We start from the raw sequence: 25,735 nt of genomic DNA, 5'->3' as shown, positions 1-25,735 counted from the left end.
TTAAAGAAGTCACTAGAGTAAATCTGATTTCATTGCAGTCTGGCATACGTACTTAGGGTAACATCTATACTGAGAAAATACAGAAGAAAACTAGTATTAGCTAGTTTCGCTCCTCCTAAGACAAAAACAGGCCAGCAATGTTTATTTGTAGGCTACTGGGACATTTGACTTATTTGAGATGTCGATTCAGCTTAGTTTTTTTTTTTTTTTTTTTTTTTAAATAGGAAATAACTACTGAGGGTTGAAAAAGACAAACTTCTCAGTCCTTCCCATCGAATTTTAGAAAAAGACAAAAGAAAACACTTGGGAACCAGCACACAAGAATTTGGTCAAAATAAGGCGTTATTTAACTAATTAAATAATTTAATTTCTAATTTATTTGGGTATCACATATCCCTATAGATTTGATGGTCTCAAATCTAACTGGTTCAATTGAAAAAACAGACTCTTAAAAGCAACTGGGAGAAGAATACAGCAGTCAAAGGGAACAAAAGGGGACACATTAGCTGAAGACAAAGAAATGAGAGAAAATTCTCAGTGATTTGAAAAAATCTATAGCAGGCATTACCTGTTTGTCCTAATTAAGAGGGAAGTATGTAAAATTGAATAAATAAATTTATGTTGAGCCTAGCAGTAGATTATTTATACAGCTGATTTAATAGGATAATAGAATTTTAGAGCTGCGACTTCATACCATGGGTCTGAATCAGAACTGCCTAGAGAGGTTTTCTTCTTTTTTAAAAAAATGTATAGGATTGGGCCGTACTTGCCAGGGTTTATGGGGTTGGCTTTGGGATGTGCATTTTAAAAAAGCTAGTGGGTGAGTCTGACATGCATTCCCATGCATCCGTTCATCACTTATGGAGTGCCTACCCGGGGCCAGATACTATGGTGGGTGCTGGAGACACTATGGTCAGGGAAAAAAGACATGGTCCCTGTCATTATGGATGTATGGTTTGTGGGTAATATGCACCTTTTTATTTTCAGCTAAAAACCTGATTACCCTGAAAGTTGAGTGGTCCTTGCCTGGATCTTCCAGTTAGGTGGTGGTAAACTGGAATGGAACAATACCCTAATTTCCCACTTGTTATTTCCATAGTCTTTCCACTAACTACCCTTGCTGATTTTCGGATTATATTTTATTTAGGCTTATATTGAGATTCCAATTGTACTGGAAAAAACAGCTGAGTTTAGATTTAGGTTCAATTCCTTGCTCTACTGTGTATAAGCTTTATGATATTGGGCAGGTGAGTAACTTCTAGCAATCTTCGTTTCTGTATTAGTCGCTTTTCATGCTGCTGATCAAGACATACCCAAGACTGGGCAATTTATCAAGAAAAATAAGTTTAATGGACTCAGAGTTCCACATGGCTAAGGAGGCCTCATAAACATGGCAGAAGGTGAAAGGCACGTCTTACATGGCGGCTGGCAAGAGAGAATAAGAGCCAAGTGAAAGGGGAAACCCTTTATAAAAACATCAGCTCTCATGAGACTTACTCACTATCACCAGAACACATGGGAATTATGGGAGAAACACGTGGGGAAACATGTGGGAATTATGGGAGCTACAATTCAAGATGAGATTTGGGTGGAGGCACAACCAAACCATATCAGTTTCCTCATCTGTAAAACAGAATCATACCTACTACATGCAGGTGGAGGGTAAGGATGTGAATATTTGATGAAGTCATATAAGCAAAAGAATCTAGTCCACTGTCTAGCACTTTGGAAGATCTCAGTTAGTGGAAATTCCTTCCAGTTCTTTACAGGAGGCAACACACCCAAAACTTACTGGGTGTTGCTAGAATGGGGCGTGTGGGGAGCCATCCTGGATACTGGCAGAGCGGCCCAGGGTGGCCTTACCCTTTGGAATAGGCCAACTCAGTGTTAGGTCCCCTTGGCATTGGGTGAATTCTGCCCATCCAAGCAGCAGCGGTGTGCATAGGATGCCTGGGGCTAGTCACCGAGGCTCACAGCAAGGCACTGGAAGCCTTTCCAGAGCAAGTCAGAAATTCGGAGCTAGCACAAAGCAGTGGCAGTGATTTCAGAAGCCTCCCACTGAATGCTTTCTCAATTTCCTGTGCAGACCTGTCAGCTTTGCCCTAGGGGCATGTTGTGGTTACATTCCAAGGTTGCCTGCTGCTGACCAGCTCAGCTTCCTTGGCCACAGCCTGAGTCTTCGGTGAGTTTCCCCACTAGAACAGAAGTCACCACCCAAACTTGTTCCGCGTACCCGCATCAGATAATGGGACTGAATTAGAAAGAAAGAAATGAGAAGGAATTGGTTGGATCAAGGTGGAGGCATAGGTACTACAGCAGCAAGAATCAGATTTATAATGTACTTCTCCAAGCTTTTTCAAATCTTTATTATTTAAGAGAGCCTATGACCCCTTCTACGTATATAACCAAGAGAAACGTGTGTACGGGTTCACCAGAGGACTTGTAAAAGAATGTCCAAAGCAGCAGTGTGTGTAATAGCCCCACACCGAACACTACTCAAATGCTCATCAACAGCAGGATGGAGAAATACGTTGTGTTATAATCACACAACAGAATGTTATGCAGCAAAGAGAATAAACAAATTGTAACTGCATGAAACAACATGGTTGCATCTCACAAACAAAATATTACAGGAAGTAATATTATAGGAATACAGTAATAGTAATGCAGCAATAGTAATAGTAATACTGTAATAGTAGAGGAAGCCAGATGTGCAAGAGTACATACAGTGATTCCATGTATACGATGTTTGAAAATAGGTAAAACTTACCTATGATGTTACAAGTCAGGATAGCGGCTGCTTTTGGTGGGGGATAGTGACTGGAGGGACATCCAAACTAGGTTTCTGGGGGCGGGGGTGCTGGTGGTGGTGTGAGGTGCTGCCTCTTTTTTTTTTTTGAGGAAGAGTCTTGCTCTGTTGCCCAAGCTGGAGCGCAGTGGTGCGATCTCAGCTTACTGTAGCCTCAACCTTCTGGGTTCAAGTGATTCTCCTGCCTCAGCCTCCTGACTAGCTGTGATTACAGGCATGCGCCACCACACGCAGCTAACTTTTGTATTTTTAGTAGAGATGGGGTTTTGCCATGTTGGCCAGGCTGGTCTCTAACTCCTGACCTCAAGTGATCTGCCCACCTCGCCCTCCCAAAGTTCTGGGATTACAGGCGTGAGCCACTGCACCCGACCCAATGTGCTTCTTCTTGATCTGGGTGTTGGTTGCATGGGAGTGTATAGCTGGAAAATTTATTGAGATGCATGCCTACAGTTTGTGTTCTTCTGTATCTATATGTGGAGCTTCAATGAAAAAAGAATGTGATAATGTCTGCATACCCTTATCCTCATAGATTGCAGCCAGGAATGGAAGCCTGCATCGTGGTTTTTCCACCAGTGAAAGAGTTAAGTAATACTCAGCATTTTCTTATGTCTGGCCCAAAGTAGGCACTCAATAAATATTTGCTGAATAAATAAAGAATGGGTACTACAGCACAGTTCTAGACAATCCCGACACCCAGCTGCATTCTTGCCCTAGATGATGGGAAATAAATTAGATTGAGAATAAATTTTGTATCATGATAATAAATCCTTCTTTTGTTGTTGTTGTTGTTGGTTTTTAAAAGAATGGGTAATAGAAGCTATTAGATAAGGATGCCAGGAATTTTAAAAAGGTCTCATAGGGACATTTCTATTATCAGGGATTTTCCTTATCTAAACCATTGTGGCAGACATTTAGGAGGGAAGCCTCAAACCTCCTGTGCGCCATCTGGCTCAGATCCACATGTGCATGCATGCGGGTGTCCTCACTGGCAGTGGAGAGCAGCCCAGATGTACGGTGATGGGGGCCTCCTTGTAAGGAGTTCTTCCTCTGTTCCACAGCCCCTGGGAGGCCTTCATCAGGTTCAGTTCAGTTGGATCTTTGATGTCATCTCCGTGTGAATGCTGCATGATCATTTTCTCTTGGTCTTTGATGAACAAAATGTGAGGGGAGATGTTTGACCTGGGGGCATGGCTTGTGGCAAGACAGGAAGTGCCTCATCTTGTCGGGGTACATAAAAGGGCAATTAAAGGGTACCGCTAACCAGTACACGCCTACTCACGGGTCTGCCAAGACTCTTTCAGGAAATGTGACAGGGCATGAGCGCAGAGCTGCAAAGAAGGGCGGATCTGAGGCAGTGGCGACTCAGATTTCCCTACCTCCAGCCCTAGTGGAAATCTTACTCAGTCCTCCACACCCTCTAGCCAAACCTGAAAGTCAGGAGGCCAAAAGTGACAAGCGTTTGAGAGATGGCTTAAGCTACATAAAAGGCTGGTTGGAGTCATTTTGCCATTAGAAGATTGTGGATGGGGAATGTGCAAACATGCATTCCAACATAGACCAGTCCTGTCCCCATTAAACTTGGATTTCGCTTCCTTTTTTAAGGCTCAGGAAACATTATGCTGCACAAGTCAAATCCAACGAATAGTACAATATTAAGAAATGTGTGGCTTTTGAAGCCAGCTTCCAAAGATGAGACTCTTGTCTGTAAAGATAGCTGCCCTTCCCTTGGCCCTGATGAGATGAACTAAGAAGCCTTGGTTTCAGGGAGTGACTTCAGAACTGGGTTCTTTACACCAGTGTTGAGTGGTGGTGAGCTAACACTCGGATGGAACTGGAAGCCCTCTGCCTGGGATCTCTCAAAAACTTGCTTCCCTCTAATGAGGAAGTTGCCTAATCGGTTCATGTGTCATGGATATCTTTGTTTTGCTCAAATATCAAATACCAATGACATTTTCTTGTACACGAAGTCAAGGAGTGAAGCCTGCCTTCCAAAGCAATTTAGTTCAGAGGGTCTTGTGCAGTTCGTCCAGAGGACTGGACACCCCGGCTCTTGGTGCTTGGGTCTGACTCTCAGCTCTGGATGTCATCCTCAGAGGACAGTCATCTTTAGAGTAAGAGTTGTTGTGGCCCCTCCTTATGCACTGCTGAGGGACTGGGGTGATCAGCCTGAGGGAACAGGGCTGGGTGAAGTGGAGCGGAGAAGAGCCAGGAGGACAGTTGAGTAATGCAGGCTTTGGAACTACCAGAATAGGCTGAAAGACCCTAGGTGTTGAGAACAACCAACAAACATATATAATCAGCTTTAAGCCTTGGCTCTGGTACTGATAACTCTTCTCTGCTTCTGCTTCTAATACTGCCACCTCTAGACCCATTTTTAGGGTGACAAAAAGGCTGCCCTTTTATTTATTTATTTGAGAGAGAAAGACAAAGAGGGAAAGAGAGAGACAGAGAGAGAGATTGGTTGTAAAGATCTCTGCAAATCTCACTATGTGAGCTTGGGTAGGTCAGTTGTCATGTAGGTCCTTGAGACTCCATTTTCTACTCTGCTGTAGAAGGAAGGAAACTGGACTCTCTAATCTTTAAGGTCCCCTTCTGCATCAAAGTTCTGCATTCCATAGCATCTTCCAAACAGCTTCCCAGGGAGGTGTTTTCACCAGAGGCTACCAGCCGTCCTATTACTGGGGATATACCCAAAGGATTATAAGTCATGCTGCTATAAAGACACACGCACACATATGTTTACTGCAGCACTATTCACAATAGCAAAGACTTGGAATCAACCCAAATATCCATCAGTGATAGACTGGATTAAGAAAATGTGACACATATACACCAGGGAATACTATGCAGCCATAAAAAAGGATGAGGTCATGTCCTTTGTAGGAACATGGATGCAGCTGGAAACCATCATTCTCAGCAAACTATCGCAATAACAGAAAACCAAACACTGCATGTTCTCACTTATAGGTGGGAATTGAACAATGAGATCACCTGGACACAGGAAGGGGAACATCACACACTGGGGCCTATTGTGGGGTGGGGTGAGGGGGGAGGGATAGCATTAGGAGATATACCTAATGTAAATGACGAGTTAATGGGTACAGCACACCAACATGGCACATGTATACATATGTAACAAACCTGCACGTTGTGCACATGTACCCTAGAACTTAAAGCATAAAAAAAAAAGTAAAAAAAAAAATTCAAATATGTTTCCTGTGAAGGAGAGTGTTGTAAGCCTCATTAACACTAACATCTCAGGTCAAATGTGTTTTCCAGGCATACTTTATGCATTGAGCATCCAGGACACCAGTTTGGCTCATTTTACTGGAAGAGAAAGAGAGGAACACTCTGGAAAAAGAGGAAAAAGAGTTCAGGATTGAGTGATGTTCTGTGGATGGTGCTCTGAGCGCCATTTTATGTAAAAGGTTATTCGAGGCAAATGCCAAGATTCCAGAGGTAGGATTTCTTTACTCTTATAACTGGCCCAGGAAACCAGAATCCTCCAGGATCCACAGCTGGAAAAAGAAGGCAGTCAGACTTTGAGATGCCCCCCAATCATGCCCATCTCCTGGTGCCCATAACTTTTTATAATCACTCCCTTTTATGTGTGGGCTGGACCTAGAATCTCAAACTTAATTCATGTAAGAGTGGGGAGGGTCTATATTTGTTGTTATTCTATACATACTATGTACTTGAAATTTTACCAATGAGAACCTATTTCAAACATTCATTATTCTATTAAACTAGCTACTATTAAAAAAACACAATAGCCTATTTCTGGCATTGCATATGTTAATTTGCAAGCCTTAAGTTTGATTGAGATATGGATTAGAAACATTTGTAGTAGCTGCCTCTGGACTATGGGTTTCCTAATGAGGACTCCTGCTGACCACTGCAGGTCTGTGCATTCTTGAGTAGAATGCTTTCTTGAGATTGGGCAGTCCAGACTTATAGCTGAAACCCAATTACACACACACACACACACACACACACAGTGCCCCCTCCACATGCTGCACTATCTTAAAGCAAATTACAGCCAAGTAGTAAATAAAGGTAGGTTTGCAGAAGGGTCATAATTCTTGTTCACATGGATGGCCAAACCCTTAGTCTCCTGTTTGTCTTTACAATTATTTATTTCCTGCTTTTTCATTCTCCATCTGGTGCCCTGGAGTTTTTCTGAGATCTGGTGGGAACAAAAAGGATGATTACAGTTCCCTACTACTCCAAGCAGGGTTGAGAAAAGAGTTGAGGAGTGGAGGGAGGGGCTGAGGTGGTGGAGTTGTTCCCACAGCCTTTGGATCACCAAGGACCCCAGGTCCGCGCTGTTGGAGGTTGCACGTGGGCAGCAGCCATGGCTCAGATGTGGTGGGTGTCCCAGGGTTTCGACCTGTGCTAGGCAGCTGGTCGTGGGACCCTCCATCTTATAAAGATACTGTTGGACTGGGCCGCCTGAGCACATCAAGAATGGTCAAAGACACTCTGGGGCCAGACTGCCCTGGCTCAAGATCCCTTTAATGTTCTAAAAATATATAACTCATAACCAAGTACAGCATTGGCACCTCCATTCTAACCACTGTCCTTTTAGATGCTCTGCCCAACACCTTTAGAGATGCATCTGCCAGTTTGATATTGAAGGTCTGTAGGCTTCCGTGTCCTTGGAGGACAGTTTGGTAACTCAAGACAGCAAATCTACTTACTAGATGGAATTTGGGGATCTAGGCCTCAGGGAAGGTATTTCCTAGAACCCACTTATCAAACTATTACTAACCTGTTAACAATGGAAATCAAATATCTTAGATTAATAAAAGTTTGCAAAATAAAAAAGTAAATTGATCATAAAGCCATGAGCTGTTCTCAAGAACTGTTTCTTTTTCTGGTTTTACAGGAAGCAGCTGGCTGAGAGGCAATGGCTGGGACCTGTCCACACTAAGGTCTTCATCCACCCCCATCCCCACCAGGCCTCAGCTATTCATGAACATTTTGCCTTGGTTTATGGTTATTTATTCCCCTTCTTCCTGCAGACCAGAGTTTTTAAACTAACTCCTTGCTTTTTTGCATGTGCACATGTAGGGTTGCTGCACGTGGGTGGCATAACTGCAGTGCAGTGGCTCATGGGGCTTTCCAAGAGGCTGACAACAGCCATGAAGTATGATTTGTTCAATGAGCAGAAATGGCGCTGCCCTCTGGGAGTGCCCCCAACCTCTGGGTCCCTCGCTGGTCAGGACTGGCTTGGATTGTGCCCACGGAAAGACGTGTTTCTTACTGGCTCCTCTCCTCCGGGCTGAGTTTATGCTGACCAAGCTCCAATTGTATTTTGCTTTCTAGCCTGCCTGGGTGCGTAAGAAAGGAGCAGGTTTCTTTTGGGTGGGGAGGAACATTCCTTTCTTCCTGTGGGGAAGGTGGTATTTATGTTTCTCAGAAAAGAACTTCCCGAAGAATAACATATTGCTATATGCTTTGGATGTTTGGGGTGAAAAAAAGAGAACAATTTAAGCAATCTATTTCTACTCTAAAGTGCTGTCAGAAGGGTCAAGAGGGAGTATAACCTAGGAGAGCCCCTCTTCGGATTTAGCATGTGAAGAGAGCATTGGTGCTGAACTCTGCTTAAAATCACCTTGGAGCTTTTTTAAAAAAATATCAATGCCAAGTTCCACCCCAGACTAAATAAATCGGACTCTCTTGGCGATGAGGTCTGAGTCTTGGTATTTTTTTAAAGCTCCCCAGTTGATTTGAATGCGTGGCCAAAGTTGAGAACCACTGCAGTAGAGTATTGCATAGCTTATATTAGAGTGTGAGCGAGATGGACTCTTGATTACCTGAGGCTAAGTGAAAAAAATAAAATATCGGTTATTTACTGAGTGCCTTCTCCTCATCAGGTGTTGTGTTGGGCACTTACCTTATATTAACCCACAATCCCCACAATAGCCAGGCAAAGCAGGTTATATGTTATCTCTCCATCTTACAGAAGAGAAACTGAAGCTTAGAAAGATGAACTGATTTGCACAAGGTCACCTAGCTGAAAGTGGTGGAATTTGAGGTAAGGTCGATGAGATTCCAAAGCCACTAAACCCTGTGCTCCTATAAAGGACCCACTGAGGGGCTGATGGCGAGAAAGGACCACAGGCTTCGAGGGATGCTGCGTTTGTGGCTATGGTCATGGGACAGTTAATAAAGAGAAGAAATATCAAGGTTCAAAGGACAAATTCCAAGTGTTCATCTGCTGTGTGCTTTCCTTGGCCCTTCCCATGTTTCCTGCTGCTGCTATTCCCTTTTCTCCTTTCATTTAGTATGGCTTCTTCTGGCTTTCCGGAAGATAAGCTGCACTAGAATACAGGACATGTCAAAACCGAAATCCACTGTCTTTCTGTCCAAGGCAGTTTCTGCCCCTGTGAGCTACATACTGCAAAGGGGCACCTCTAGTCCTCCAGGCATGGCAGCCTGGAATCTAGAGCTCATCCATAACCCTTTTCACATCCTGATGTCCCCACCCTGTGCTTGACAGAGCTTGGTCTAGAGCCAGCTCCTAATGATATGAAACCCTCCTCCTCTCTCTTGCCTATTGTCATTAGTTCTTCTCTCCTTCTTTCTTCTGTTTGATCATTTTTTGACAGAAAAGGCATACTACTTGTTTAAAAACAGGAGTAAAACATAGTGTAAATTTCTCTGAGTATGGCCTTTCACAGAGTTTTGACTTTCAGAAGCACGTTAATGTACTACATATTCAAACAATAAAATCAAACTAGCAATTAGGAGAAAGCAAAAAAGCATCCCCAAACTAGAAGATAATGGAAGCAAACGAACCCCACTGTATTTCAAATGAATAACAACACCACGGTGGAAAAAACCTGATTGGAATAACTTATGAACGTGGTATTCAATTCTATCCATGCTGTCTTGGACAGGGCGGTGAGATGAGAATAACCAAGTCCTGAACTCTTCATAGTAGGGTTGCTTTTGGGAGAAACCATTCTGAGACTATTTTAGGTGTATTACAGGATTGAGTAATGAACAGATTAGTTCATATTGTTGGGAACAAGAGTTGTCATCGTGGAATAAGAGAGGTACAAACCTGTAAGTCAAGAAATAACCCTGTAGGAACTGATTGGAATTAGAGGCATTGGTGTGGATTCAGAATCATGTGTGTATGAGTATTGTGTATAGATACAGATATATGCATATTTCCCAGCTCTATCCACTGAAAAGGCCAAGAGGCAATGAAAGTCCAGCAGCAATGAGCACATCTAACACCCAGATCTTGGTCTCTGGTATCATTCCCCAATAAAGGGAACCAGGGCTCCTTGGAGAAATGACTGATCCTCAGGCTGAGGCAAGGAAGGTACAAAATGAACCTGAAATATCTTCTTATACCAGAAATAAAGAAAATGATAAAAGAAAAAGATAGAATGTATCACTAGGACACAGGAAGCAGCTTGCAAGGATTCTCACTGGTCAAGTCAGAGATAATTTGAGCACTTAAAGACAATATGAATTATAAACCATTGAAGAAGAGAGAAGTCATGAGTCTATACTGGTAATAAATAGACAGGGAAATCAGTAGAGAAGACAGGACATCTCTTGCTTATGGTGGAATACCAAGTACCTATTGGTAAATGTGTAAGAAGTGCTACAGTTGGAAAAGTCATCATTTTGCGACTGGCCATAATGAAATTACTTCTGGTAAGAATCATCAATAGATGCTATCGTAGTCTGGGTTGTTTTAACAGAATTACTATGAACTAGGTAGCTATGAAACACCAGACATTTTTTTCTCACAGTTATGGAGGCTGAGAAGTCCAAGATCAAGGTGCTGGCATATTTGATGTCTAGCAAGGGCCCTCTTCCTTTAGATGGATGCCTTTTTTCACTGTAGCCTCATATGGCAGAAGGGGCAAGGCAGCTCTTCAAGCTCTCTTTTGTTAATGGCACTAATCCCAGTCATAAGGGCTCTATCTTTATGACCCAACCACTTTCCAAAGGCCCTACCTCTTGGTACCATGACGTTAGGGATTAGGTTTCAACATATGAATTTTGGGGGGACACAAACATTCAGACTAAAGCAGATGCTAGATCTAGAAGTTTTGATGAAGAACAGATGATGGGATGCCTCCACAGTGGCCCTGAAATGGGGTTGGAAACTAGAGGCACCCAAAACATAGGTGATGCCTTGAGTCAGACACCCAACAAACCATTGCCTCTCAACATCCATGTCATAAAAAACAGCATAGTTTAGTCCCAAAGTTCTCTTTTTAGATTTGGTTTTTCAATGACTTTAAACCTTAAAATAGAAGTGTACCAAGCAGACACCTCATTTTTCAGTATAGAATTAAGTTCTGCTGATAACAGATGGATACTTTCCACATTAATGTTAAATGTGAGCACGCATCTCAAGATAGTGTAATGCACTCCAGGAACCGACAGTGATATATTAAGATACTGATTAGACGTAAAACTGATACATCATTCCTTATAGTGTACACGAATAGTACCAGTGCATAACAGTGTCTTTTGGGACTGAGGTCATTTATTTTTTCTCCTGGATATATTGTTTATATCATGTTCTCTCCCTCATGTTATATATTAAATTGTTTAATGTAAGCCATAAGAGAGCAAATGTCACTTAAAGGTCTTTTCCCCCCCTTCTTAAAATCTGAAGAATCAAATCTTCTAAAGCAGGTGATCTGTCAGTTTTCATTCCTGAATGTCATTGGTACGTATGGCTTTTCTTATCAGTTCATTTCACATTCCCAAATCAAATGACTATTAATCTACAACATCTGAGTGGAAAGGCTGGGGGCTTCCTGACTTTTATGCAGTCTACTTTCTGGGTCCCAAATGTGTGTCTGCAGGAATAAAAACTTCCCTGAAGTTGGTAGGAAAATCAATTCATTATTAGAAAGTTTCCTAGGAGGGAAAACTGTTTAGAAGCAAGTTGATAATTAATAACCACTATTATTATTTTTGGAAAATCTGCGTGTGTGTGTGTGTGTGTGTGGTGCACATAGTGATATGAGGGTAAAGCAACTATATATCTTGGAAAATAGAATGATCCAAAATTAAACTCTTCTGTTATAAACACCTCTTCAATCTAGAACTAAAGCAAGAATAATCACTACTTATTGAGGTTTATAGTGCACTGTGCACTGTGTGAGAACTTTATATACATCATCTCATTTAATCTGCACCAAAATACATCCACTATGAGGTGATTATGATTATTCCACATTCAATCCATCAGCAAATCTTGTTGTCTCTGCCTTCAAAATATCTTCTGCATCTGTTTCCCAACACCTTCCCCTGTGACCGCCCAGTCTAAACTGTTCTCACTGATTGCCTGGATTACTTTAATAACATCATAATAGGTTTCTCTGCTTCCCTCTGGTCTCTGTGGTATTAGTGCTGTTCACACAATATTCCATCTTGCAGGCACATGGCAGGGTTGTATTCTCCCACTGCCTCTGAAGTCAGATGCCGTCAGGTGATTTGCTTTGGCCAATGAAATGAAATGTGAGTGGAAGTGACGCGTGTCACTTCCAGGTTGATGCTTTAGGGCCCATGCATGAGTTGCTGTGCTCTCTACTCTCTGTCATGGTGATCTGCAATGATTCAAATAGAGGCTGCTCCATCCCCAGGTTCCAGGGTGGGGCAGAACCCCAGCCAACTTACAGTGGATGGGGAGTGTGAGTGGAAAGAACCTTGGCTTTTATAAGCCACTCAGAGTTTGTGGTTATTTATTACAGCAGCATGATCTAGCTTATCCTGATTGATGGGCTCCCTTTGTAGTCTCCTCTTCAAACTGCAACTGAAGTGGTCCTTTGAAACATACATCAGTCTGTGCTGCTCAGACCTTCTAATGGCTTCTCATCACCATAGAATGAGAACCAAAGTGCTCTCTTTTAGGCCTTTTATGATCTGGCTTTGACCTCATTTCCTACCACTTTCCCCATCACTCCCTTTCCTCAAGCCACACTGGCCTCTTTGCTGTCACTTGATCATTCCTCAAATGTTCCTGCCTCAGGGGCTTTGCACCTGCACTCTGCTTCTGCCTGGATGACTTTTGCCTGGATATGATGATGCTCCTTCTGCTCTTTATTCTACCCTCTGTTCGAATGTCTCCTCCTTAGGGAGGGCTTCCCTGATCACCTTTTCTGAAATAGCCTCCCAGCACTCTCTAGCTCCTCACCCTACTTTATTTTTCTTTATAGCATGGATCAATTGACCATTACGTGACCCTGTAGTCTCTATTTCTTTGTCTCCTGTCTGTGTTCCTCCTGAGGGCAGGGATTTTTGCCTGTTTCACCCACTGCTTGAGCTTACTATATAGTTACTGGCCCACTCTTGGCACTCAGTTAATGTGTGGAATAACTGTGAGCCTTATTTTACATACAGGGGAAACTGAGAAACAGTGGGGAAACAGAGAAGTGAAGTAACCTGACCAAGGTCACACAAGTAGTTACTAGAGAAGTTACGATCAAGCCTATTTCTCTGACTTTAATGTACTCATAAGCTGGACTCATGTCCACACAGCACCCCAAAACTTCCATCAGCACGTGTGAGTGCTGTGTCTCTGCGTGACTAGGTCACCCCAGCTGCGCACTTCCCCTGGTTTGCATTGATGAGGCCTGGGGTTAGGATGAGTGGTTTGGAGACAACCTACGCTCAGTTGTGGTTCATTTGTCTCATGGGTCGTAATCTGTTTTCTAACTTCATTCCCACGACACCCTAATGGAGAAGACTTTGTGCTAACGGAGAAGACTTGTCATATACTAAATTAAAAAATCAGAGATCCAAAGGTCACTACTTGCCTTTAAAAGGAAAGGTTTCTGCACTTAACCTTGAAGATGCAAGTGTCTGCTATTTGGGAATGCACTTTGAGCAAAAAGGTCATGTAGCATTTTGAGGAGGCCCCTGTCCTGCAGGTTGGGAGGAGCCCTTGGGCTGGGCTGGGCTGATTTGCTCAGGATTTGGAGGGCAGCGTTGCCTCCCCACCTCCACCGGACCTCACACTTACCTTGGAGCAGGGCTTGCCTTGCTCACAAAGTACACAAGGACTAGAGATGCTGAGAGAGAGAGGTTTGTCAATAAACATAAGGTTTGCCTGGACAATCAGCTAATCTCCAGCTGAAGTTTTTATATAGTCTCAGACTATTGGAAGCAGCAGCACCTTAGAATTCATCAGATCAGTACTCTCAGAGCCTGGCCTGTGGACTGCCCGCTTTAGACTAAGCAGAAGTGAGTCTGAAATGGAGTTTTGCTGGGTCCAAAACCTCAGACTCAGAATTGTTGGGAGTGGAGCTCAGGAATCTGCATATTTAACCAGTTCTCCAGGTGTTTCTCATGAGCGCTCCACTTTGGGTCTCGTTCAAACTTCTCATTTTATAGGTTTAGAGAAACTGAGGCCTAGGGATTTGATTCTTGTGGAAATGATTATGTCAAATTGCAACAAGAAAAGGTGAAAGCAATTTTCAGGGTAAAATAAAATTTTAAGAGTCATCATTCATCTCTGTTTTTGGCACAGATCTCCTTAATAAAAAAGCATAAACATTAAAACACAGGTCCATATATGAAGCATGTGGCAAGTAGAGGTTTTCTCTAATATTCCTTGAAGTCGGTTTGTAGATTCTCTGTACACCCTATTCTAGAGCGGATGACTCTCATCTGAAACAATAGCTTCCTGTGAATTTTGTTCCAGTGTTGACTCAAAGAACGAAGGCTTCTAGGAGTTAGCTAGCATTTGGAAGAAGGGAGAGGAAGAAGAAGAGATTGAGGAAGAAAAAGATGAGTTAAACCCCAACAGGTTACTCATCAAAATACATATTGTGAAGAGGTTTCTCGGGGGCCCTTATTACATGAGGTGAGGGAATCGTGCACAGGGCATTAGTAAAGTCAATGTATCCATGTGAACCACCAATTTTTTTTTTTTTTTAACAGATGTGAAATCAGGCTAAGAGACTATCAATCAGCCCAGGAATTACTAATTATTGGAGAACAGAAGATTCTCTGTAGTTTCTCCTTTGTATGAATACATGAAAAAAAAAAAAAACCTAGAATTTTGTGGTCAAATGTGGCTGTAAGTGAACAGATAAGAGCCGAAGCAAATGGAAGCATGCCTCCATTCCTAAGGGAAGTTGGTGAGCTGCCCACAGAATTTGCTGATAAAGACCCATCTGTTAAAACAAAGTCGAGGAGCGTTGGCAATACATTTCAACCAGAGACCGTAAGTGGTTATTTTTTCTTGACAGGCTTGTTGGCTTTTTTTTCTTTTAAAGCCCAGAAAACTATTTGAGAATGAAATATAGATGATGATATTGGCTTTAAGTTAATGTTACACTTTTTGTTTGGAGAGAGAAAAATCCGTCGGCCCAACTTCTCTGGTAAACACTGTTGCGTGATAAATTGTTATGAGAATAAAGTCATAAGGAAAACTCAGCTTCACAAATGACACACGTAGAAAAACAGCAGATGTCTGATGAAGTAAAGAACCGACTTATTGCCAAGACCTTGAAAAACAAAATTAATTTCCTTTCGTCTTTGATAATGATGATGTAATGTAGTTAATAGGAAGAGCCTGCCACGCTCAAGTAGTTATAAAAGGAGAAACGTTCGCCAGGCACCGGGTCAGTGCTATTACTCTCACTATGTCAGTCGCTAGATGAAGCGAGTGAAAGAAGCAAGGAACTTTGTTTTTTGTTGTTTGCAATGTAGCTGGACTTGGGCTGTATTATGACTTTTAAGCAGCTATTTCATAAAGAGGGGAAAAAAAGGCCATTATATAACTTTCGCTCTGATGATTTCAGATATTTGAACTCTTTGGAAGTTATTATCAGTGAAAAAGATACTTCACAAGAATAAAACAAAGTCATCAGTATTTTAGAGAACAATTGCATTTCCATAGGGAGGAGAATAGTTGGATTTTAGGTAAATGAGGCACCTGGCTGGTGCCCTTTCCCACACAGGTGAAATTTTTAAGCACATACTAAGGAAACCTTTATTCAACAATTACTTAAGCCCATGAACAATTCACAGGTGCTCTCTCCTTTCAGCTCCAGCTAAAAAGAGTCAACACAAAAGCTCATTTTAAGGACATCTGACGATTGCTGGCATCTCATGTTTTAGGATGTAGAAGCTGTTGAATTTTCTGGCCCCAATAAACTAGACTTAAAATCAATGAAGTGGCAGGCAGCCTAACCATGGTCTTGGTATTAGAATTGGCCCCATTCTACCACACATCTGAATTTGTTTTGTCTGCTATGAACTATGGGCCATTGGAACAACCTTTCTGTGAGGTTACTCCTACTCTGAGAAAGGGAGACATCCCTGTCTGGATAGTTGGTGGCCAGAGGGTCAGAATATCAGCCATTGCAAGTACCAGTGTGGTAAGGTTGATGATGTTAGCCCCTCTCTCCAGGGCATTCCCTTGAATGTGCATGCATTTAGGATTGAAAGCATATGTGTGTCTTCCTTAGGATCCCTCTTTCAGTGGCTCCACCAGGAGAAACTTGGCAGACAGGTCAACAACATGACCTGGAGACTGCTAGTCGATGCCCAGGCCAGAATTTTGCATTTTCTTTTAGTATTTTGAGGCTAGTCATTACCTGTCTTGTCTGGGGGAGATTCTTCTCCCTAGAGGAAAGAATTTTGAAGAACTCATGGATGAGTCTTTTCCAAATTCATGACAGATCTGTTTTCTCTGTTGTTTTTATTTTTTTCTTTTCTGCTTTTAGACCATTTATATCAGAAGCACATTTAAAAAATTCTTTGTTTATTATTTTTCTTCTTTTCTATTTATATCATCTGGTATAAAGCTTGGATTATCCAGGAGGGAAACCTGACAATATACTCATTGGCCCAAACTCTACTTTGCTATCATGAGAAGTTGCCTGGTTCAATGATGCTTTAGCAAATAAAAACAATAATAATAATAATAATAATAGAAACTATTTATCAAGCATGGTGCCATGTGTGTTAATTAGGTGCTTTTTGTACTATTCATCAAACATTCATAGAAAAATGAGGTAGGTACCAGGAATAGCCTCATTTTACAGATGAGGTAATTGAGGCTTAGAGAAGTTAACTTGCTCAAGATCACACAGACTCTTCTGCGGTAAAACTGGGATTGCAAGGCCCATGCTCTTAATGAACAGTATGTATCATTTCTTGCTGCTCTTCAACATTGTCTTTCCTCTGCCTTTTAGTTACTTTACCCAGGAGTGGGGACTTGTTCTGTGACATCAACACTGGCTATTCTCAACTGGCCTGAGAGAGTAAGTCCGTGTGCACACAGGCTTTCCCTATTATGGAAAGGTTCTTATTAAATCCAGTTGTTTGGCTAATACATCATGGAGGCTGTTGAAAGTGTCCTTAGACATATGGATCAGGCTGTGGAAACTCCTTCGCCACCATAATGCGACAAGTTCAAAAGTTGCTTTTGTGATTGAACTGGGAGCTATGGATATGTTTTCAAAACCCCTCTTTTGCTGTGATTTCAGCTGGGGGATTCTTTGCTCAGTAGTCAAGCCCCAGAATAGGGAGGAAGAGAGCCTTTTAAGCAGAGCCGTAAATCTTAAACCCTTGCATTTTCACACAAAGTTAAGCAGAAAGAAGTAAGAACTTGGGAGCTCATCTCACAGAAGAAAAAAAATTAAGGGAAGAGCTGGTGCACTTCATATAGAAATCGAGGGTGGGGGGAGGATTAAAAGTCAGGAGAGGGACTAAGAGCTTAATAGGTAGATACTCTAGTGACGAGTTCTAAGAGAGAAGAAAAGGGGGAAAAAAAAGATGCAGAGAGAGCCATCTACATGGTAGATATATTAAGAAAGAAATGTCAGGCATCAAGATAAAAGAAAAATATCTGTCTGAGGGTTGGAAGATAATAAATTATTTCTTTCTTGGATTTTCTCTAAAACATCCTGTTGTTTTCATAGCTTTCTTTGAGTGGCAGTACTGCTGATATAGCCATTATTATAGGCTAGAGAAATTAGGAATTGTACATTTTACTCTTAGAACATTAGTCTTTTTAGCCTTGATTTTGGTATAAGTTCACTATCAAAAAAGGAAAAACTCAGCTTATAGCTTTGAAAAATATAAGACATTTGTCACTCCGAACAAAGAGCAGTTCGAGTGCTAAATCTCAAATAGTTGTGTTTTCATTACTTGGAATGGATGGGGGCAATATGTGAAAACCCAGAAGAACCCACAAAAAAATTGAAGTGGTTGTATCACTATCCTGCAAAAAAGTACTTGTCTAGAATGGGTATGAAGGGGTTGGAAAACAATTGCTACAATTAACACCCCACAAATGTATTTTTTTTCTTGCAATATCATATGTATGAGCAACCATGGGCTCATTATCTTCATTGTATTGATGTTTTGGGTTCTTAAACCAAGATGAGGCTAAAAGCATAAACTTTCCAGATAGATGAGACAGAAAAGGTTCAAGTTTCAACTCTAATCATTATTTGTTCCATATGTTTTGGGAAACCACTTGAGACTCAATCTCTTCGTCTCTAAAATAGGGATAATCTCTACCTCATAGGGGTGCTGTGGGGACTGATGTGAGAATATGTTATACACATTCCTGGAGAGGGAAGATACTCACAAAATTGTAACTATTACTATTCCCTAGACGCTAAACATATCTAAGCATTTAAATACACATAGGCAATTCTGTGTTTGGATTATTTCTCCCATTCCACCCAAAGCCAGGCAGGTTCTCAAAATACCTGCACACTAAGCAGAGTGCCAGGTTATTAGAAGCCTTCAATGCTCTTCAAACCCTCTACATAACAAGTTGGACATTCCATAGCTTCTCTGGAGAAGCTGTACCTTTCTTCTGAGGAACACTGGACATTTCATTCATTCATTTGTTCATTGAATGTTTCTTTAGCTCCTGCTATGTGCTAGGCATTGCCTAGGTCCTGGATGTTTAAGAGTGCAAAAAACAGATAAAGCTTCCTCTTCATGAAACTTATATTCTAGAAGGGGTAGAGAGCTAACAATGAACAAATAAACACCAAAGAGGATACCTTTATTATAATAGTACTCTAACGAAAAGTCTCAGGGCAATATAATGGTGAATAACCGGGTGGAGGTGGAGGAGTGATTCAGGTAAGTGAGGTCAGGGAAGTGTCTCTGAGCAGGTGATTATTGAGCCAAGATCTGAAAGATGAGAAGGAGACAGGGGAAGGGTCTTCCAGGTAGAGAGGACAGCAAATGCAAACATCTGTAGGCAGGAAGGAGCTTGATGTGTTGGAGAAGGAAAAAGAAGGTGATCGTGTCTGAAATGTGGTAAGGGAAAGGGATCATGGTGCAGGCTGAGGTCTGTGTGAAGGGGCAAAGACAAGGACCAAAGAATTATAAAGGGGAAGTGGGGGGGCGGTCACTGCAGGAAATATCTCCATGATCAGATTCCACTTAAGTCCCCTAAAGCAGAAGTGTCCATGATAAACTGACTCCTTGCCCCTTAGACACCCAACAAAGAGAAAGATCAGGAGATAAAGTTACAAAAAGGATCACGGGAAAAAGAACATTAGGTGGCAATTTTACTTTAGAAAATAAAACAAAATACAATAAAATCCTCATTTCCCCAGTCTTCCTGGTGAGCCTGAATGAAATGGAGCCACTGTAAAGCTTCTGAAACACCTTATTTCAGCTTATCTTCAATATGGGCCTCAAATGTTATAAATATTATATATCTATATAACATGTCACAATATATATTATATGTATTATGTATTTTTATATATGGTCTTACATTTCTTTTTTTTTTTTGGTCATTGTGGTTGTTGAGACAGAGTCTCGCTCTCTCGCGCAGGCTGGAGTCCAGTGGCGCAATCTCGGCTCACTGCAAGCTCTGTCTCCCAGGTTCACGCCATTCTCCTGCCTCAGCCTCCCGAGTAGCTGGGACTATAGGTGCCTGCCACCACGCCCGGCTAATGTTTTGTATTTTTAGCACAGACGGGGTTTCACCGTGTTAGCCAGGATGGTCTCGATCTCCTGACCTCGTGATCTGCCCGCCTCGGCCTCCCGAAGTGCTGGGATTACAGGCATGAGCCACTAGTCTTATATTTCCAGTAAAGGCTCAAAATCAACTATATTCATTTTGTCTAAATTTTGATATTTTTGAAAAATAGAAACTTGTTGTATGAAGTATAATATCACCTAGAAATAGATGCTGGTATGGTTTGAATGTGTCCCCACCAAATTCATGTGTTTGAAACTTATTCTCCAATGCAACAGTGGTAGGAGGTAGAGCCTAGTAAGAGGTGATTAGACCATGAGGGCCCTCATTAATGAATTAATGTAATTATCATAGGAGGGAGTTAGTTATCATGAGTGGCTTCATTAAAAAAGTAAGTTTGGTCCTCTTTCCTTGTTTGCTATCATGCTGTCTTGCTTTTCCATCTTCTGCCATGAGATGATGCAGCATGAAGGTGCTCACCAGATGCTAGCACCATGTTCTTGGACTTCTCAGACTCCAGAACCATGAGCCAAATAAATTTCTGTTCATTATAAAGTTCCCAATCTGTAGTATTCTGTTATAGCAGCAGAAAACAGACTAAGACAGATGTGTAGACAGTATTTTAGCCTTAAATTCCCAAGACTTTCTTGCCAATCCAGGGTTTACATGTTTGATGGTTTCATGCTAGATGACATGACCACATAGTATTGCTCTTTAACCCTGTTGGTGAAGGTGTGGTGCTAATGAGGCAAGATCATCAGGTCAAACACCAGTGGTTGATTATCCTTGTTTTGTTACAAGGCCAAGAATTCACTTAGCCAGTTTCAGGCACATGTGCCTTTGGTCATGCAGAGCCCAGGTGACAGTGTGTCAGGGGCAGGGCAGATCTATCATAGGGAAAGGCATGTGGGAGATCAGGCAATTGTCTCACTGTGGCCCCCACAAGGACACCTTGAGCTGAGGCTCCTCCTTTGATAGCAAAATCCTCTGATATTTGAGAAATCCTGTTGAAAGGCATATTCTAGTACTTTTCATTAAGACTCATTCATTGGGAAAGTTAGTTTTCCCTTTGCTAAGACACTCTTGTTTGCCTAATGTTTCCTTGACTTTATTCAGCAACTTGGTTTGATTACATTTTAACGTAAATCTCAGCACATTATAGGACCTTCTTCAAGTTATGCAGTATTGGGTGCAGGAAAATAATTTGATCTTCTCGACAGAAATGAAAAAAATGCCTTTTGGCTGGCTTGTGGGTTTTTTCAAATTTGTTTGTTTCTTTCTACCTATGTTGGCTGAAGAGTGTATGGCTTAGCTTACAGATTTTTTTTTTTCCCCAGAAAGTCGATCAGTGGTGCTGATCAATCTTAGGCCAAGTTCCATCCTCAGGCAGGCACACCATTCCAGATGAGTTTACTGAGAGGCGTAGTATGTATGCATCCAAAGACTCTGGTGCTGACCTCTCATGGTGAACTACTTGAGAGGGCTGGCAAAGAAGTCATTGAAGACAGGGTCTGAAGACAGTTGCTCATTACCTTTATAGAATGAAAGACTCCCACCCCAAAAGATTGGTGCATATCACAGCTTAGAGTGGGAAGAGGGAAATGAGTAAAATGAGTATACTCCTGCTGGAGGACAGAAATGTCAATTAATAATGTCAGGCTTCCGTAAAATGTTGCACTTGAAAACCAAGGAAGTTAATGTAAAAGATATGCTTCCTAAAAAAAAAACAAAAAAAAAGATATGCTTCCTGAAGGTCACAAGACACAGGAGGCAGGCACATGGCATCAGTGGAGCTGTTATTATGTCCCTATTGGTTCACTTTGTGATCCATTCTGCTAATTCAGTCAGGCTTTCTCCAGACTTGATTCACAGAAATGCAAGAAAAAGGGGAAAGTGTTTAAAAATTAATAAGATAATTGGAGATGGGCGACATAAGCATATCTCTGAATAAAACAGCATTGCTAAAGCCATATGAAGGTTTGGATAGAGAAGACTGGGAGAAGATGTCATAGAAGAGAGGCTGTTGCCTCTTGGTTGAAGTGGAAAATGTTGGGTTAGTAGGAAAGTTGCGGATGTATTGATCTCAGGTTGGCAGTTCATGTGCTGGTTCTGAAGTCAGATGCCTCTGTTCAAATTCCAGCATTTCCAATTACATCCATGTGACCATGGGGGGAAGGTCATTAAGCTCTTTAGGACCCACTTACCTCATCTGTTAAATGGTGCCTACTTCATAGGACTCTTGTGAGGACTGAAAGAAATAGTATAAAGCTTGCCAAGTGTTTAGCTCTGTGCCTGGGAAATATGAACGCTCAATAAATGGTAGCTATCAATATTAACTAATGCTTTAGAAGGAAATACACAAACAGCTTGGCAAGGAGTTGACATTCTTCCTCCGGGCTATAAATGTAAGGCTGACACACCTTATTGTCTGTATATTGAACTCAATGTATAGCTGTCACTGTGCCCCAAGATGCTGTTTTTCCCCCCCTTGTCCTCATTTTCTGGCCTATATTGCTGGACTACTTTGCTTTCTCTTATCTGGATCGTACATCAGAGTGGTGTAGTGTGTTTCGGTGATCTTTGTCATTGTCAAGCACTTCCCATACATACTAATGAAAAGCTCAAATTGATGTAAATTTACATCTTGTAAAGGAAGAAGATGCAAGGCTTTATTCCAAACTCTGGAATAATATATTTGATATAAATGAAGGCATACGTGAGTAAACATGACATATTAGTTAATGCAGCCATCTAGATGGCCACATTCCACATGAGCCCCATGGACCATTTTAGCAATTCAGTTTCCATGATCCCTCCTTTCAATTTCATGGATAGGGGATTTAGGAATCAAAGAAATAGTCATAGGAGAGTGATATAGAAATTAATAGAATTGATCTTTAAATGAATATTCTTATGTGTTCAAAAGAAATTGCTATGTCCCAAAATGCACAGCATCCTTAACTTAGCTGTATTTGTCGTACTTTTTGATTCATGGTTTCAGGGCCTTGTTAGTGAAGCACTTTTGACTTCTTTGGGATGAACAGTGGGAGAAGTGTATCAGTATTTATTATACTTCCTAAAGTACAAACTTGTTAAAATTAGATCTACTTGCGTAGATAGCTTTCCAGTTGCTTCTTGCCAACTTAGCTGTAGTGGAAGGAAAGTTGCTTTTGGAAGATCCCAAATGTCCAGCTGTACTGCTAGCCCTTTTCTTATGGTTTGTATGTTTAAGACAGGCAAAGACGAGAAAAGTGTAGGGGACTATTGGGTCACTTTTTAATTCAGAGAACAAACTATTTTGAACTCCACACCAAATCTTCATGGTTCTCAAAGGGAAAGCCGAGCAATGGACCACATGAATCCTGATGGAAAATATTGGATCGTTTTGTTTATTCTCCTGTCAAGGGTTTATTGATCGAGTGAGCTCTCCTGTAGCTTGGGCAGCCTTTGATCTGCCAGGGAGAAATTGGGTTTGGATTTTGGCGGAAGGGAGGGGAGGAGGTTGAGAAAGGATTTGGAATGTAATGGCCCTTGTTATCTGTAGTGGTCAGAGACTCTTCTGACCTGGGCCAGCGCAGAGCTGCTGCCTGGGAGGAGGGAGGAGTGGAGGCGAGGGGACAACCAGCCGGAGTGAGCCGAAGGCAGGGCTTTGGCGTTTTCAGTAGGAGCAGTACTTAGTTAAAGCTGCTGGAGTGATTTCTTGCTGCTAATAGATTTGTTTCTTTAGAGGCAGATAAGTAAAGGAAATGATGACTTTTAAGTGAATAGTTCCCCTGCACGGGGCTGGTTTGTGTCAGCTAGTGCAGTGGCAGGAAATACCAATGGGTTTTTTTTTTTTTTTTTTTTGTAACCCAGTGACAAAAGGCTTTGCTGTCTCCTCCCATGCCCCCAACCTTCCCACTGTTGCTCCTTCTTGCCTACAAAACCCAGACGCCAGCCCCTGTGCCTGCTGGTGGAGGGCCAAGTCTTGTCTGAAAGCCGTTTAAGTAATTGCTCATAATTGCACAGGTTCCCTGGCTGGGCTTTTACCTCTCCACCCCTGAAATTAAAAGGGGCCAAAGATGTGTGACCTTTTTCTAATGGGATGGGTAGTGGAACAAAGGAATTCAAGGAGGGGGCCCCAGGCCTTTATCAGGGCTCATCTATGACAGCTAAAGGCCTGGGGAGAGACAGGATTGTCCTTTTTCAAGTTGAAGAGGAACAGGGGTGGGAGGGAATTCCTCCTCCCTAAACCTCTCCCTTCTCTTTCTTCCTCCGTTCTGGATGAACATAAAATCTTTGCCTGACGCTGAACGCCATTTATTTCTGAAAAGGAGATGGGTGCTACCTGACTGATAACACCTTGTGGCTGCTCAGGAGGTCTGTATTTCTGTTTATGAACCGCCTTAGATAATTCACTTAACCTCTCTGAGCCCCAGGTTCCTCATCTGAAAAACAGGGATAATGAGATAATGCCACCTGCCAGAGGGACTGGAGATAATATATGCCATGCACGGTGCTTGGCACCAAGGAATCCAATAAATGGTCATTGTTCCCTAAATACCATTTACTGATGTCGTTTTACTTACCTTGATTTTATTTCTCTGAGTTGGGGAGAGACAAATTCTAGGCCTTGAATTTTATGACCCAAATTAGTTAAGATCCATAGAATTTTAAATCCAGAACAGAATTTTAGAATTATTTTATTCACTGCTTTGCAAACCTGGCTCTATATTAGAACCACTTGGGGAGCATGTAAAACTATTGATACTCCAGCCCTGTATCTAGAGATTCTGATTTATTTGTCCTAGGGTAGTGTCTGATCAGTGTTTTTGTAAAGACATTCTAGGTTATTACAACGGAAACCAGAGTTGAAAGCCAGTGATGTTGTTGAACCACCTTATTTCACGGATGAGAAAACTGAGGCCAATATTCCTTTGCTAATTCCTTTATTCATTAACCTGCTGGTTCGTCCATCTATGCATCTGACAACAAACATATATTGAGCACTTACTATGTGTCAGACAATGTTTGAAGCACTGGGGATAAACTTAAGTGGGTTGATCTTGAAGGAGAGCATGACGACCAGAACTGAGACCTGGCAGGGGATAGTTTCAACCTATCAGTTGCTGGCTTGTTGCTCTAAGTTGCTTCTTTAGGTTAGTCATGTCACACCTGCGGCGGCAAGAAGAAATTGGTCATTAGAAATGAGTTGCTGGTAGGGATTTAGGCTTCTAGCCCATATGGTGTCCTCTCTGTGCTGAGATTTCTGTGATCATTACTGAATCCAAACATTGCAGAATATCCTCTACCTGAAGGCTCTGTAGGTCCCAAGCCATTTTCTCCAGGCTATTCTCTTGCCCTCAAATTTACCCCCTATAGTCAGGCACAACTCATGAGCTTCAGTTGGATTCTGGGCCTGGCAATCCTGCTGACACAAACAGAATGGAGACAATGTGAAAATTCTGTGCCTTGGTTTATGCTATTATAGTTAATGACCTGTCAGTATTTCCATTATAAGCCCCTATTTTTGGGGACGTATAACCCAGTCATAAATGTTCTCTCTGGGCTAAGGCTTGGCATTTGTGATTTCAGCCTGGGAGCACATGTGTGTTTTGGTGTGTGCATGTGTTTTTATAAGGCTATGAGGGAAAAAATGGGTTAGCCATTTTTAAGCAAAGGATGGTGAGAAACAGGGGGGAAAAGATGGTAATTGATTGCAGATGCTCTTTTGATGCTGCCAAGACTAGAAAACTACTGAGTTGCTTTGCCACCCGCCCCCTCTGCCCCCAGTTGAGGACATGAAGGGTTGAGATGCTATTCTGTGCCTTAATTTTGTGCAAGTAATGTTAATTGACAAAGTCAACATCCATATATGAAGGGTAAAATATGGACCAGGGTGGCTTCTCCAAGGGCAGGGATTGACTCAAGGTCCAAGGCTATGGAGGCCAGAAGCCAAAGAATCAAAACAATACTCTGCAAAAATG

This window comes from Macaca mulatta, chromosome 7, assembly GCF_049350105.2.
Source record: "Macaca mulatta isolate MMU2019108-1 chromosome 7, T2T-MMU8v2.0, whole genome shotgun sequence".
Classification (NCBI taxonomy): domain Eukaryota; kingdom Metazoa; phylum Chordata; class Mammalia; order Primates; family Cercopithecidae; genus Macaca; species Macaca mulatta.
The sequence above is the reverse complement of the archived record's forward strand: the minus strand, read 5'-3'. Positions refer to the sequence as shown.